Genomic DNA, 13,288 nt, shown 5'->3' with positions numbered 1-13,288 from the left:
CACCCAATGATTTCAAAACATTTGAAGAATAACATTCCAAATGTTACTCATGGTCTTAAAGGAAACTATGCTACTCAACACTCAAGTATAATATTAAACACTCGTATATTTACTAAGGACAAATAAATGGAATTTCCAAACAGACACATGTTTAATGGTGTCAGGAAACAAACTACTGATAAAGATAATATTTACAGATAGTCTTTACATGTTTTCTAGAAATACGGGCTTCCTGTATTTTGACCTATGCACCAAAATCAAATGTTGAATATCCTAAAATGGCAAAACTCTTCATTTAGCACATTTAAGAAACTCCAATGAATTCATCATTCCAAAATATTACTAATTCAAATATTTAGGAGATCAAGGGAAACTTTTACAACTTTGGGGCATCTCAAAGACTTGGATAGAAAATTAAATAGTGTTTCTCTTTTGAAAACCAGTTTTGGCAAAGGCTTAGTTTTCTATGTAAGGATATTTTATCTCCTTTCAAGGAGTCATGAGCAACCAGGAAATGAGGAATTCATTTGGAGAAATTGGACCAAATGATGAAAGAACTGTAATAAAAAGAGCAATTTCAAGTCAACACAGAATAATGGCCAGGCTAAGAATAATAACCACAATAAAAACGCTAGGTCAAGAATATCAGAAGGCTATATAAGTAATTGCTGTGAATATCTAAGGGAATGATGGAGTTGAGACAGAGGAAGGATGTGATAACCAACCTGATAGGACCATTGGGATCCAATGCAAACATTTGTTTTTCATTTCCAAAAAGTGTTTGCAGAGTAATGTCCTCTTATGTTATAAGACATTATGTCATTTCACAAGTTAATTTCATCTGACTCCATACAAATCACATGTATTTGGAATGTGATAAATTACTGCTAAATCAGTTTTCCTTGTCAATATTTGATAAAGACAAGAAATAAAGAGATAGCTTTTAGTATGCAGAGAGTTTCAATTAGCAAACACTGTAAAGAATCTATAAAAGGCACCGCCCAGGGAGAAGGATGGCAGAGAGATGGTAGTGACAGTGGAATTTGCCCTCCACTTCTGTTCCTTTGTGTCTTGTCTTGGTCGCCTTTCTTTGTGGCTCCAAGTTTATCCTATCTGTTGCCTCACTTTATACCCAGCCCCTACTTTTCTAATTCCATAACTCCCCCACGAGTATTCCCCTATCCAACCTCTCCATATACTCCATTCCCCAGTCCTTTCTCCATATAACTACTTTCAAATTATCCTTTCACACATTTCCCTCCTTTCCCAACAAATGGAATCTCCCCTGGCATGAAAATGTTGTTTTAAAGTTGACAAGGAGCAAGGTAGCTTGGGATGGCCCACGTGGCATGAGGAAAGTGAGTTTATCTTAATCCTACCTATATGCCACAAAAGGACCAGGTATTAACCTGAACAACCAATGCATCAAATTCAAGGGCAAGATGGTTCAGGTTCTCAACTGCACCTACACTGCAAGAAAGCACAGACCCAATCAAGGCCACTGAGCTTTTGAGCTTGTAACAGATGGTCCTCAGCTTGGAAAGGCCAAGGCATCACCAAAGAGACTGAAATTACACCACTGAGGGAGTTTTGTCTCAGCTGTGAGCAGGCACAGGGAATGCCCACACCTGCTGCCTACATTCTACTGTGCCAAACTTCTCTCTGCTCCAGGGACCACACACTACTTCTCCTGATGTCCTGACAACCTCAGCAGAATCTTCATCAGTGCAACAGGAACAGCAAACATTGGCCAAGAGTTCACTACACTCCCCAACACTCTTCTACATGCCTACTGGTCATGGATCACAAAATGCATGTTCAGTTTTGCTCATAACATGAAACACACTGCTAAGCACTTTATCTAGTTATCGGAATAGTTTGTGATTAACACTCTTGTCTAAGGAAGTGATTACGACATATTAAGCCAAAAATAGGACACCAAATTTCATGTACAGGATACTCTTAACTATGTTAAATAAACAGACACACACACACACACATACAGACACCCCAAAACTGTCAACAGTGGCTATTTCTTGGTCCCCTTTTTTTTTCTTCCTTCCTAATGCTTTTCTGTTTTTGTTCTGTTCTCATTTTTGTTTTGTTTTGTGAGAGTCCAAATATGGGTACTTGTAGATCTGGCCAATGATGTGACCAAGCAAATCCTCAGAGAGGCAACAGAAAAATCTATGGCCTGCAGTTGCCCTGGGGAAGCCTAAGCTTGCTCATAGCGCGGCAGGAAGCAATGAGGGACGTCCGGGGAGACCCAGGCGAGGGAAATCATGTGTGAACCGGGCTGTCAGGAAAGATATTTTTCAAGAGGCCCTAACTTGTGGAACAGAAGGGTTTGGAAATCAGGATGATTTTTCTGTGTGACAGCGATCTAGATGAGGCCAACAAAATTTCACGACTCTGGAGTTGCCTGAGAATTATGTGCTGCATTTGGGAGACATTTGTATTACAAGTTAAAATAATGTTGAAACCTTGGCCCTCTTTCCTGGCACCTCAAGGTCCCTATGCCAGATCCTGCAGGAACAGAGAACACGTGCGCTGGAGAGGTCTGAAAGCGAGAATGTCAGGGTTACAAAAATCTGCCGAACTGAGAAGGAAAAAGCCTAGAGAATCCTTAGGGGATGGAAATGAACACTGTATCCTCAGATAATTTTTTGCCAGCAAACCCAGTGAAGCAAGCTGCCTTCCAAGCCGTCCAGATGTCCAGAGATACTTCCCTGGAAGGCTGGGCGCCCTGGCAGGGGGCTGGGGGAGGGCTAGGGGAAGCACAACATAAACACAGCATCCGAAATCCATCCTTATTTCCACGGGCAGAGATCAATGCCGCCTTACCACTGAGGGGACATTTTCTAAAGTCCCGAAGTCAATGTCATGAGATCTGATTTTTATTTTGGTTCATTTTGAACATACATACTCAAATGCTTGGGTGCAGCGGCAAAAATAAGATCACAAATGTATGGGGGCCAAACATGAAGGGTGTGTTTTTTTTTTCCCCCTCTTAGGCAATGGAATTATGTGTGGCCTTTCTTTTCCTCTTTGATGTTCATGTGTATTTACGTTATTATTTACATTGCATTGTTTAAAATGACTAAATATACTTTTGGATTTAGAAGATTTGCTTTAAACGGTTAAAAAAAATCCCAAATTAAGATACGTCTCTGTTATGTTGCATCTTTTAATAAGATTACTATGAGAATTAAAGGAGGCATGCTGCCTCCATAAATAGGGTTCCAGCATTTTGCTCTTAACCACATCGGGTACGTTTATTTCTGCCATGGATATATTTATTCTAACTAAATGTTTTTCTTCTGAGAGCAGTGATTATTCTCAAAACATCTGTCAAACAAAATTAAGGGAAAATTATACAATTCCAGGTTATTAAGAAAATAAGAAAAACTGAATAGATCCTAATCCCCTCTCCCACAATTCCCTGCATAAGGAATTTTTAGGAAGTATCGGGGTGCGCATTTGAACTGGTGGGTCAGATACTGGTTGGGACGCTTGCATCCAGTGTCAGAGGCCTGAGTTGGACGCCTGGTTTGAGCTCCTGACTCCAGCTTCTTGCTAATGCAGACCCTGGGAGGCAGCAGCGACACTCATGTAGCTGGGCTCCTGCCACCCAGGTGGGAGACCTGGATTGACTCCCCAGCTGTGGCCTCGGGCTCAGTCCCAGCCTGCTGTGGGTATCTGAGGAGTGAACCAGTGAATGGGAGTGTTCACATACTCTAATACATTTTCCTAAAATTTTTTTCCAGCATTATCTGTGGCTCTGACACCAGGAAGTAGCCACTATTTATGATTTTAAGTGTGTGTATTTATTTTAACAAAAGATAATCTTGTACATGAAATTTCACTGCCTATTTGTCACTTAACATGTCCTAAGGTTTCTCCAGTCTTTCAAATACGTTTGACTTTGAAAGGACAGGAGGGAACTTCGGACCTCAGTCCAAAACTTCTGTGAAGAGGAAGGTTTCCGCAACTCACCAGACCCTGCCACCCAGGGATCCAGCACATTTGCAAGAGTTGGGTTCAAACCATGAGGAAGCATGTCAAATAGCAAACACAGCTTCCAACCTCTCCAACTCTGGAGTCCCTGTCATGCAGGTGCTCCTGGGATTCCCAGAGAGGTAAGAAACATGATGATACCAGGTTTGGGTCAAGAATCAGGAAACGCTGGGGTTAGAAACACTGCCAGTGACATGAGCCCTTCTGCTCTCAGTTGAGGCTTCATCTGAATGCTGATGGAATTGTCCAGAAGGAAGAGGAAATGGTGTGACCCAGAAGGACCCCCTTCTCCATGCGAGAGTCTTAGCCATGCGTGGAGGGGCCACGCATAGACGCCACTCCACAAGATGCCTGAAGGCCAAGGGATGCTCCGCCAGGTGGCACTGGGTGCCACTAAGCTTTCACACGCTTGGCTTCTGAAATCCAGCTCACAGGCTGCTACTGTGTTAGGGTGGATGGTGGTGGCGGGGAAAGGAGCAGCGGGTCTCTTGTCACCATTCTATGATCCACCAGCAACAGTAACTGAATGGCCTATGACAAACTGATTAAAGTTGCATAGGTATTCTATTAAGTGCATAAATTGTTTTCATACATTTTCTGTAGCCCCTTTCACTCATCAACTTTAAACAAATGAGCAAGCAAAGGATACAACTCCTAACTTCAAGATCTAATCCAAAATGAATTTAGATCTTAGCCATGGCTGCTGTTCCAGGGCCTCCCGAGTGTAGCCCAGTGCCTTCCTGCCTTTCACCTTGGTTCACACAGCAGTCTGGACCCGACCAACACTTCCCCATGGTTCACAGCTTCTGGTTCCAATGCCAGCTCCCCACAGCAACATCCCCGATGACTTAGGCAATGCAAAGCCATCTTTTTCCTCTAAATTCCAAAAGCAAAACTGACTACCGACTCAATTTTGAATACTCTATCCTACAGTCATCCTATGTTTTTTTTCATTTGGAGGTCAAAAATATAGTCACCAAAGCCATAGCCTGCTTAGGATGAGTCACTTTCTATCTTAGCTTATAGTTAGGATGTATCCTTAGCACCTCAATCAGGCCTTTGACCCAGCTGAATTTTACATACACTTTTCATGCTGGCACAATGCCTTATATTGGGGAGGACCTAAATATATTTGTAATATATTGTAATATATTGCTTGCCTCAATGTCTGATGCAATACATATCCGGCATCAGTAAATATCCGCTGAACAAATGGGTGAAGAATATAATTTGAGTAGGAGGGCCAGAGTTGTGGCACGATGGGCTGTTTCCACTTGAGATCCCACATCCCATATCCGAGATTGCTGGTTCAAGTCTCAGCAATTCCACTTCCCATCCAGCTCCCTGATAATGTGCCTACAAAGCAGAGGATGATGTTCAAGTACTTGAGTTGTTGCCATCCATGTGAGAGACCAGATGGAGTTCCTGGCTCCTGGTTCCAGCCTGGCTGAGCCCTGGCTGTTGTGACCATTTAGACAGTGAACCAACAGATGGAAAATCTCTTTCTTGCTCACTTGTTCTTTCTCATTCTCTTCTTTCTAATGAATATATAAATCGTTTTAAAAGAAATAATATAATTTGGTCAGAAAATATAAATGCCCACCCTGAAATTACTAAAATAGGTAAGTATAATGGCCCATATGCCAGGTGACCAAAGAATACTGCAAGATCAATTAATTGAATGGTTAACAAATGTTTTCAAAACAAAGAGATTACAGCAGTCCTCAAGTCTATGTGGGCGATTGGTGCCAGGACACTGCCCTTCCAGATTCCAAAGTCTGCGGACCCTAAAGTCCCTTATTTAAATTTATACAGTCTTTGTATTTAATCAATGCATATCCTCCCTTATATTTAAATCCTCTCATAGTTACTTATAACACCTAATACAATATAAATCTGTGTAATCTATTACTCAAGAGGACAGTGGCAAGAAAAAGTCTGCACATATCAAGAATTTTTAAAAACATTTACTTCAATATTTTTAAAATTTATTATTTGAACAGGATAGAGACAGACAGAGAGAGAGAAAGAGAGAGAGAGAGAATGAATGAATGAATGAATGAGACTATGAGTCTCCTAGTCACTGGTTCACTCCCTAAATGGCTGCGACAGACAGGTCTGAATCGGGCTGAAGCCAGCAGCCAGGAATTCCATCCTGGTCTTCCACATGGGTGGCAGAGGTCCAGTACTTAAACCATCACCCACTGCCTCTCTAGGTGAATGAGCAGGGAGCTCCATCAACAGAAGAATAGACAGGATTGGAATCAGCACCAAGATCTGGGATGATGGCATCAGAAGCCACAGATTAATCTGTTGAAAACAATGCTAGCCCCTTAAGTTCTTTTGATCTGCAGTTAACTGAATCTGCAGATGCAGAATGGGGGGTAGGGAGGGCCATCTGGATCAGGAAAACATCTGAAAAGTCAGAAATATTACAGGGGAGCTATTCCTGGTGCCACAAGAGCCTGATGAGAAATTCAAACCCATGAACTTACATACTCATGTGGGTAGCAGTAGGAAAGCCGATTTCTTCACCAACCCTTCTGAAAAGTATTCTCAGAGACAAAAATCCAAATCAGAGTAAGAACTCCATTAGAAAAGAACTTAGTTTTAGTTCCCAATATGACCAAGTGTGGAACACAGACTCATGGCCCCCCAAAGAGGTCCACACCCTAATGCCCAGAACCCTGTGAACATAATAGTCATGTGGCAAGAAAGAATTAGTTCACAGATGGAGTTAAGGTTTCTAATCAGCTGACCTTGAGATATGGAGCTTAGCTTAGACAATCTGAGCAGAATGAATGTATTCACATGGGTCCTGACAAGTGACAGAGGAAGGCAAGAACATGAGTGGCCCAGTGCTGTGGTGTGAAACCCTCAACCTGCCATTGCTGCACTGAGAGATGGAGGAGGGGAGAGCAGCCAAGGAATGTGGGCAGACCCTGGAAGCGGAAAAAGGTGGCAATTCTTCCCTAAAACCTCCAGAAGGAAGACGGTCTGCCAGCATCTTGTGTTAGCCATGAAGACCCACTTCAGACTTCTGACCTCCAAGGTGTGTTCTAGTCTACTATGTCGCTCCCCCTCTTCGTGGAGGAACGACACTAAGCCCTGCCTAGGCTTCATATCCGAGTCACGGCACCATTATGTCGCTCCCCCTCTTCGTGGAGGAACGACACAGGACCCTGCGCTGTTCTTTCGTCTGCTCGGCCCTTCCCGGGTTTGCTGCTGGTTCTTCCCGGGTTGGCTACTATCCCTTCCACCTCCGTGGAAGGGCGGTTCCCCCTGGCCACATTCCCCACTTCCGCGGGGAGCGGCACACCGCCGGCCGGCTCTCTCGGGGGCTGCACAGGCGTTCCCCTTAGATGTTCCCCTTAGATGTTCCTGGTGCATGCCGTCTCTCTCCTCCTTTATAGTCCTCCTCTGCCAATCCCAACTCGGCTGCCCACACGCCGAGTACGCTGCTCTCCTCCAATCAGGAGCAAGTCCTACAGTTTATTGGCTGAACTGGAGGCAGCTGTGTAGAAGCTGTTTTCTTCTCTCCCAGCGCCATATTGTGGGAGAGCAGATGCATAGAATAAGTCTTAATTCCAGTAACTTAGTCTAGTCCGAGTTGCTCCCAGTTGCTCCCCACACTACTACACTTATGGTGATTTGTTGCAGCAGCCACTGGAAACTTACACACTTGGTAACAGCCAAAAGGACTACTGTAAAGTAACTAGTTTCTGCTGGGTAACATGTCAGATGCTTTATGTACTTGCGATATTCCTCTCATCCTCATTACATCTCTGCACACCGTACATCATTACCTTGAGTTCTCAGCCATGAGCTTGGCTCCAACACCAACGCCTTCCTCACTGTGACCTGATGCTTACACTTAGAGCTACACCACAGCTCTTTGAGAACTTGAAGAAACAAATCCATACTCTTTTCCCACAGATAGACATGAATGCATCCTCTCAAACTGAGAGCTTCATAGACCTGTCCCGAGGATGATCAGTGACCTGCTAGAAGTTTTTGAAGTTCAGATGTAAAACACTTATCTCGAAGTTAATTATAAACTACAAATACCATATGGTTCTCTTATTTCATCTTCCCAACTACAAGTTACTGAGCTCAGGATCATCTGAACTTTGGATCTGTGTCCTCCAAAACACCTTCCAGGATGCTAAAAGCCCTTCAAATGTTAATACAAACTTGCTATAGAATAAACATTTTTGCCTCTCTCACCATACAAGTCCTGGCCTCAAAAGTCTCCTCTCTTTATATCACACAGCAGAGTTGCAGACTTGGCTAGAGATGGGTTTCACACGCCCAGGTTAACCTTCTTCTGACTTTCAGGGCACCTAAGTTTTTGCAAACATTGACTGTATTACTCTGAAGAGTGTTTGAATCTTGGTCTTTTCATGTAGTGACTTAAAATCATGCACAATCTACTTACTTAATTGCAGTCTGTTCACCTATAAAATGGAACTAAGAATAACTGTCTTGTAGGATGGTTATAAAGACAAAAATAGCATTGAAAAGGAACCAAGAATATAATAGATGCTCAGAGAATAGTCATTACCAGTATTATTATTATTATAATTGCTATGCAAATTCAGCAAATTGAAACCCACTACTGGCTGAGGTAAGGCTGGATAAGACTACAGGAGACATAAAAAGAGTAGGTTTGTTGAAAAGACTACGTGAATTGAATGAGTTTTTAAAAGATATATAGAATTTAGCTTGGGAGCTAAAATGGAATAAACTTTGAGGTCAAATAACAAATGTTAATAGAGTCACAAATACAGGAGGGGAAAAAAAGGGAAGCTTGTACAAGAAAAGCAGGAGACCAATCTGACCATAGCAGGAAGTTGCTACAGGAGATGTGAGGCACCCAAGTTGTCTAAATAAATTGCACTGAGATTTATGGCCAGCCTGAGAAGTTCAAATGTATTCCAAAGAACCAACATTTCTAAACGCGTTTCCTACGAAACATCAATCCTCCCGTTGGCTCTGCCAAAGTAAGTAGAAATTTTAAAAGCTCTGCAGCTCAAATTAGTTTGGGAGGCGTTCTATACTCCATCACGGTCCCGAAAGTTTACCAAGTGCTTTGGCAAATAAAGGACTCTGAGAATTCTGCTCGAGGAAACACACTTAAGTTTACTTGACCTGGTATTTCCCTAATCTATTTAATCACAGAACTTTGCTTTAAAAATATCACTTATTACCATCCCTCAGCTCTAGTGTTCTATAAAACAAACTTTGGGAAACGCTGTGAAAACCCAGTGCAGGAAACTGATGTAGGTCCCAAGGAGAGCCAAGCTTGGGTTCTGACAGTGGCATGCAACAAGGGCTGAGAGCGAAAGACAGAGGTTACTTACAGGCAATAGGATGAGAGTATGGCTGCTGTGGGAATGGGAAGGAAATTGTTTATTAGAAAAACAACATGAAGAAACAACCAACCAGACTTGATGACTGATTAGCAACATGGGAGAGAAATGCCAAAAGTATGAGAAATCACATTAAGACTCAAAACCTGTGCAGCTGGGGTAATGGAAGTGCCAGAATTCAGTCAACAAATAGGGGTTGTAAACAGCCATTAACCCCTCCATCCAACTCCCAGCTCAGATAATTTGGTGAGTCAAAGGTAGCAACTGTTAGCAACTGGAGAATGGGCTCTCCCCAAATCCACCATATTAGCATCTTGTCAAGAAGTGATATGTTAGGGACTTCACAGGTCAGGCAAATCTGAAACCATAATAACAAAGTAACCACAGAAGGGGTTCCATGGAGGTGGAGCTGCGAGGTTTCAAGACAAAAAGGCAAGAAGCCAAGTAGAAAAGGCGTGTGGCTGAAGAGAGATAGGCAAGGGCACTGTGGAAGACTGGAACGATGCTTCAGAGCACACAGCGCTAACCAAGGGGGGATTGTGATGAGACAGAGAGCTAGCTTTCACATAGGCTGATTTCACATCAAAGGGAAACACTAGCATAGCTAATGAGTCATTTCCCTATCCTTGCAGCAAAGGTTAGAACTAAAGTATTATGACCTGAGAGACTGAGGAGGTTAAGGTGACCTCATAAATATAGATAAAGTTCTCAAGGAGGGCAAATACAATTTCTTTCAAATAGAAGCCTCTAGTCACATACAAAAGGAAGAAGTTTGGGGCCAGCACAATGGTGTAGAGCATTAAGCCACCTCCCACAGCATCTCATATGGCCACTGGTTCATGTCTCAGCTGCTCCACTTCCCTTTTCCCACTGCCTGGGAAAGCAGTGGAGGATGACCTAACACCTTGGGCCCCTGCCACCCATGTGGGAGATTCAGAGGAAGCTCCTGGCTTCACCCTGGCCTGGCCTAGCCCTAGCCGTTGTACCCATCTGGGGAGTAAACCAGCAGACAGAAGATATCTCTCTCTCCTTCTCTCTCTGTATCTCTGCCTCTCAAATAAATTAAAAAGAAAAGGGAAGAAGTTGGCAATCCTCATGTATGTTTGGAGGCAAACCTCCAAAATGGATAAAATATAATCAACAGAGAACACAGAATAGTGTGTAGAAGTTTTGGCTCTGGGGTTTCACAGACCCTACCAAGGTATTGGCTAACTGCACACTATTTAATTTCTCTGACCCTCTGATCTCTTTTTTGTAAAATGGAGATAATAGTTTCTACTTCACAGAAGTATCATGAGAATTAGATGGCAGAATACTTGGATAGCATTTATCACAATGCCTGACACGGACTAACATTCAATAAATCACTGCTAGTAATAGGAGCAATTGTAGTGGCAGCAGAAGTAGCGATCTTTGTTCTTATTTTGCTCATAGGAAATGTGACCTCCAGAGAGGAATAAATCTGCCTCTGCTGTGCATACAGTGATGCGTAATTTATTATATGGAGTATTCCACAGTACAGTTCTCAGTTTCATAGTTTAGGGTCTGAATTGTTCATTTGTCATTTAGATGTATCATCACTAAGGAGTTTTGGTCAAAGGACCTTTAGCCAAAATTGGGTACTTGTATCTTTCTTGAGATTCAAGATGGCAGCCTTGTCTAAGAAGTATCAGATGTCTAATAAAGAATTTAAATATCTCTTCATTTACACAATATATTCTTTCAAAATTAGGCTAGAAAGTAACTTTTACTTGTATGACTTCATAATAGTGTACCCGTAATAAAAATAACGCTCCCAAGTAAAAATCCAGGGAGAATCAAAGACTGAAAACAGAATCAGGAGGTTTAAAAAAAGATGCACGTTCTCACGGCAGCTCTTCCAGCTGGTACCGCTGAGAGCTTCAGGTTGCTCACCTGAGAAGTGAGAGGGCTGACACCCTGGGGAAACTTCATTCACTGGCACCTGTGCGGTCCCACGATGCTAACATGGTGATGAGCTCTGGAGATGCAGCAACTTCGCTTTCTCTCATTCTTGGTGGAAATTACAGTCAGTCCTTTCAAGCATTTAACTTTGTACTTTAATGTTCTAAAGTAAGAAAATGTACATAGTTCTTCACTTGCCCCTGGAAAAACCTCAACCCCGAGGTGCCAGAAAGAGAAAAAAAAAATCTAGAAAAATGAATAGACATGAAAAATCCAGCCAATCTGAATGGTCCGTGAGCTCACAGTACAGCAACTGCCCCTTCTCTGCTCCTGACAGAAGGGTGATGGTGGTGCCTGGCAGAAGCAAACCTGAGCCCTTGAGTCTCCATTTCTCCCAGGGGTCGGGGGGGGGGGAGGGGGGGGAGACGCTGTTAACTCTTACTGCCCTTGTCCGATCTCCAACTCCTCAGGTTGCAAAGCCCTCCAGACCATCTCTTCCCCTTAACTGCCCCTGGTTGTCCAACTGCACAAAATGGCAAGGAAACCAAGGGAAGTGATCCTGGCAGGAAGTCAGCCTCTACCACTCACCTAGAGCAGCCTTTTTAACCTCTAGGCATCAGCATGCTCAATGGAGAAGTGGAATTCATGACATTAGCTGGCCACGAAATGGCTGTTGAGAATCAAATGCAACAACCCCTGTGTGTTGGGACATGTAGCAGAAGCTAAATAAATATTAGTTGTGGCTACTACTGTTACTATTGTTACTGTTACTGTCATCTCATGATGGTGGTGATGATGATGGTGATGGCAATAATATGACGATGATAACTGTTAACTAATCAAATACTAGCTTACCGAGTCATTTTCAAGCACTACTTACTAAGTATTAAGACCCTGTAGGAACTGACAGTAGGTGGCAGAGAAAAGATGATCCCTAATAAATTCAGTCTGCTCCTTCAACTACGCACCAATGTGCAGCCAGAAAATTTAAAGTGACAGCATCCCTTAGCATAGAACAGCATATAAAACAGAAAAAAAAAATTGATTTCCTCAGATTCCTCTGACACCACTTCACAGGTGGGATCTCCCAGCCACGCGTGTGGCACAGCCAGGTTTTCCTGCCACTGCTGCACACTGCCAAACCTTGGGAACGGTGTCAGACCCAACTCCAGACACTCTAGCAGAAACTCCGGTGGCCACTTAGCTTAGCACCTCCTTGGCAGAGCTAAAATCAACACCACACATTCTTATTCTACAAGCATTTGAGCTCTGGTTTCAGATTTCTTTGCTTTCCTGAGTTCAGGACAGACTCTTGGGGTTAAGGGACCTGGAGTTGCTTACAGTCTGAGAGGCCAAAAGCCTTGCTCAAACACAGAATTACTAATTTGCGGAACCTCTGTCAGAGGAGATTTCTCATTAAGTAGGCCCCAAGGTCGCTGTTTCATTATGTTTTTTTTTTTTCAGGGGAATAAATGAAAATGCTGTTCTACTCCCTGCTTAATTGGAGATACCTGCAGGCACCCAGGGGGGCATTAATGCAAGGTGCCAAAACTAGCTGGGCAAATTCTGCCCGCTGCGGTAGGTGCTCCCAGCAGGCACCGGACAGGGCAAGGAGGCCCTCAGAGAGCAGGCTCGGCAGCACCACGCACAGCTGGAAACTAACCCGCGGGGTGCACAGTCACCTGGCAACCGTGGGCCTGCTCGCACCCTGCGTGGCTGATATTTGATATTTCCTGTTACTTAGGGACAAATAGTAGAGGTTATTTCACTGACAAGTACATCTTTGCTCAGTAGACCCTCTCCGCCTCTGTGTTACATAGCCGTGAACTTTGGTTTTAGGTTGGGGTTCTGATGGTACATTCTGAGGATGTAGCCACAGGGATGGCTCAATGAGTCTGTGAGACTAGGGCTGGGCATTCACACCTGGCTGTGTTTAGCCTCTGGTTTTGCAGATTAAATTCCCTCTTATAATCAGT

The 13,288-nt window shown here is 43.3% G+C and overlaps 1 protein-coding gene across 3 annotated transcripts in view; it reads right to left on the bottom strand.

Annotated features, from left to right (window-relative positions):
* Positions 1–13,288, bottom strand: part of BMPER (BMP binding endothelial regulator) — a 504,101-nt gene that overhangs the window by 95,477 nt on the left and 395,336 nt on the right. The window lies entirely within an intron of this gene.

Source organism: Oryctolagus cuniculus, chromosome 16, assembly GCF_964237555.1.
Source record: "Oryctolagus cuniculus chromosome 16, mOryCun1.1, whole genome shotgun sequence".
NCBI lineage: Eukaryota > Metazoa > Chordata > Mammalia > Lagomorpha > Leporidae > Oryctolagus > Oryctolagus cuniculus.
The sequence above is the reverse complement of the archived record's forward strand: the minus strand, read 5'-3'. Positions and strand labels throughout refer to the sequence as shown.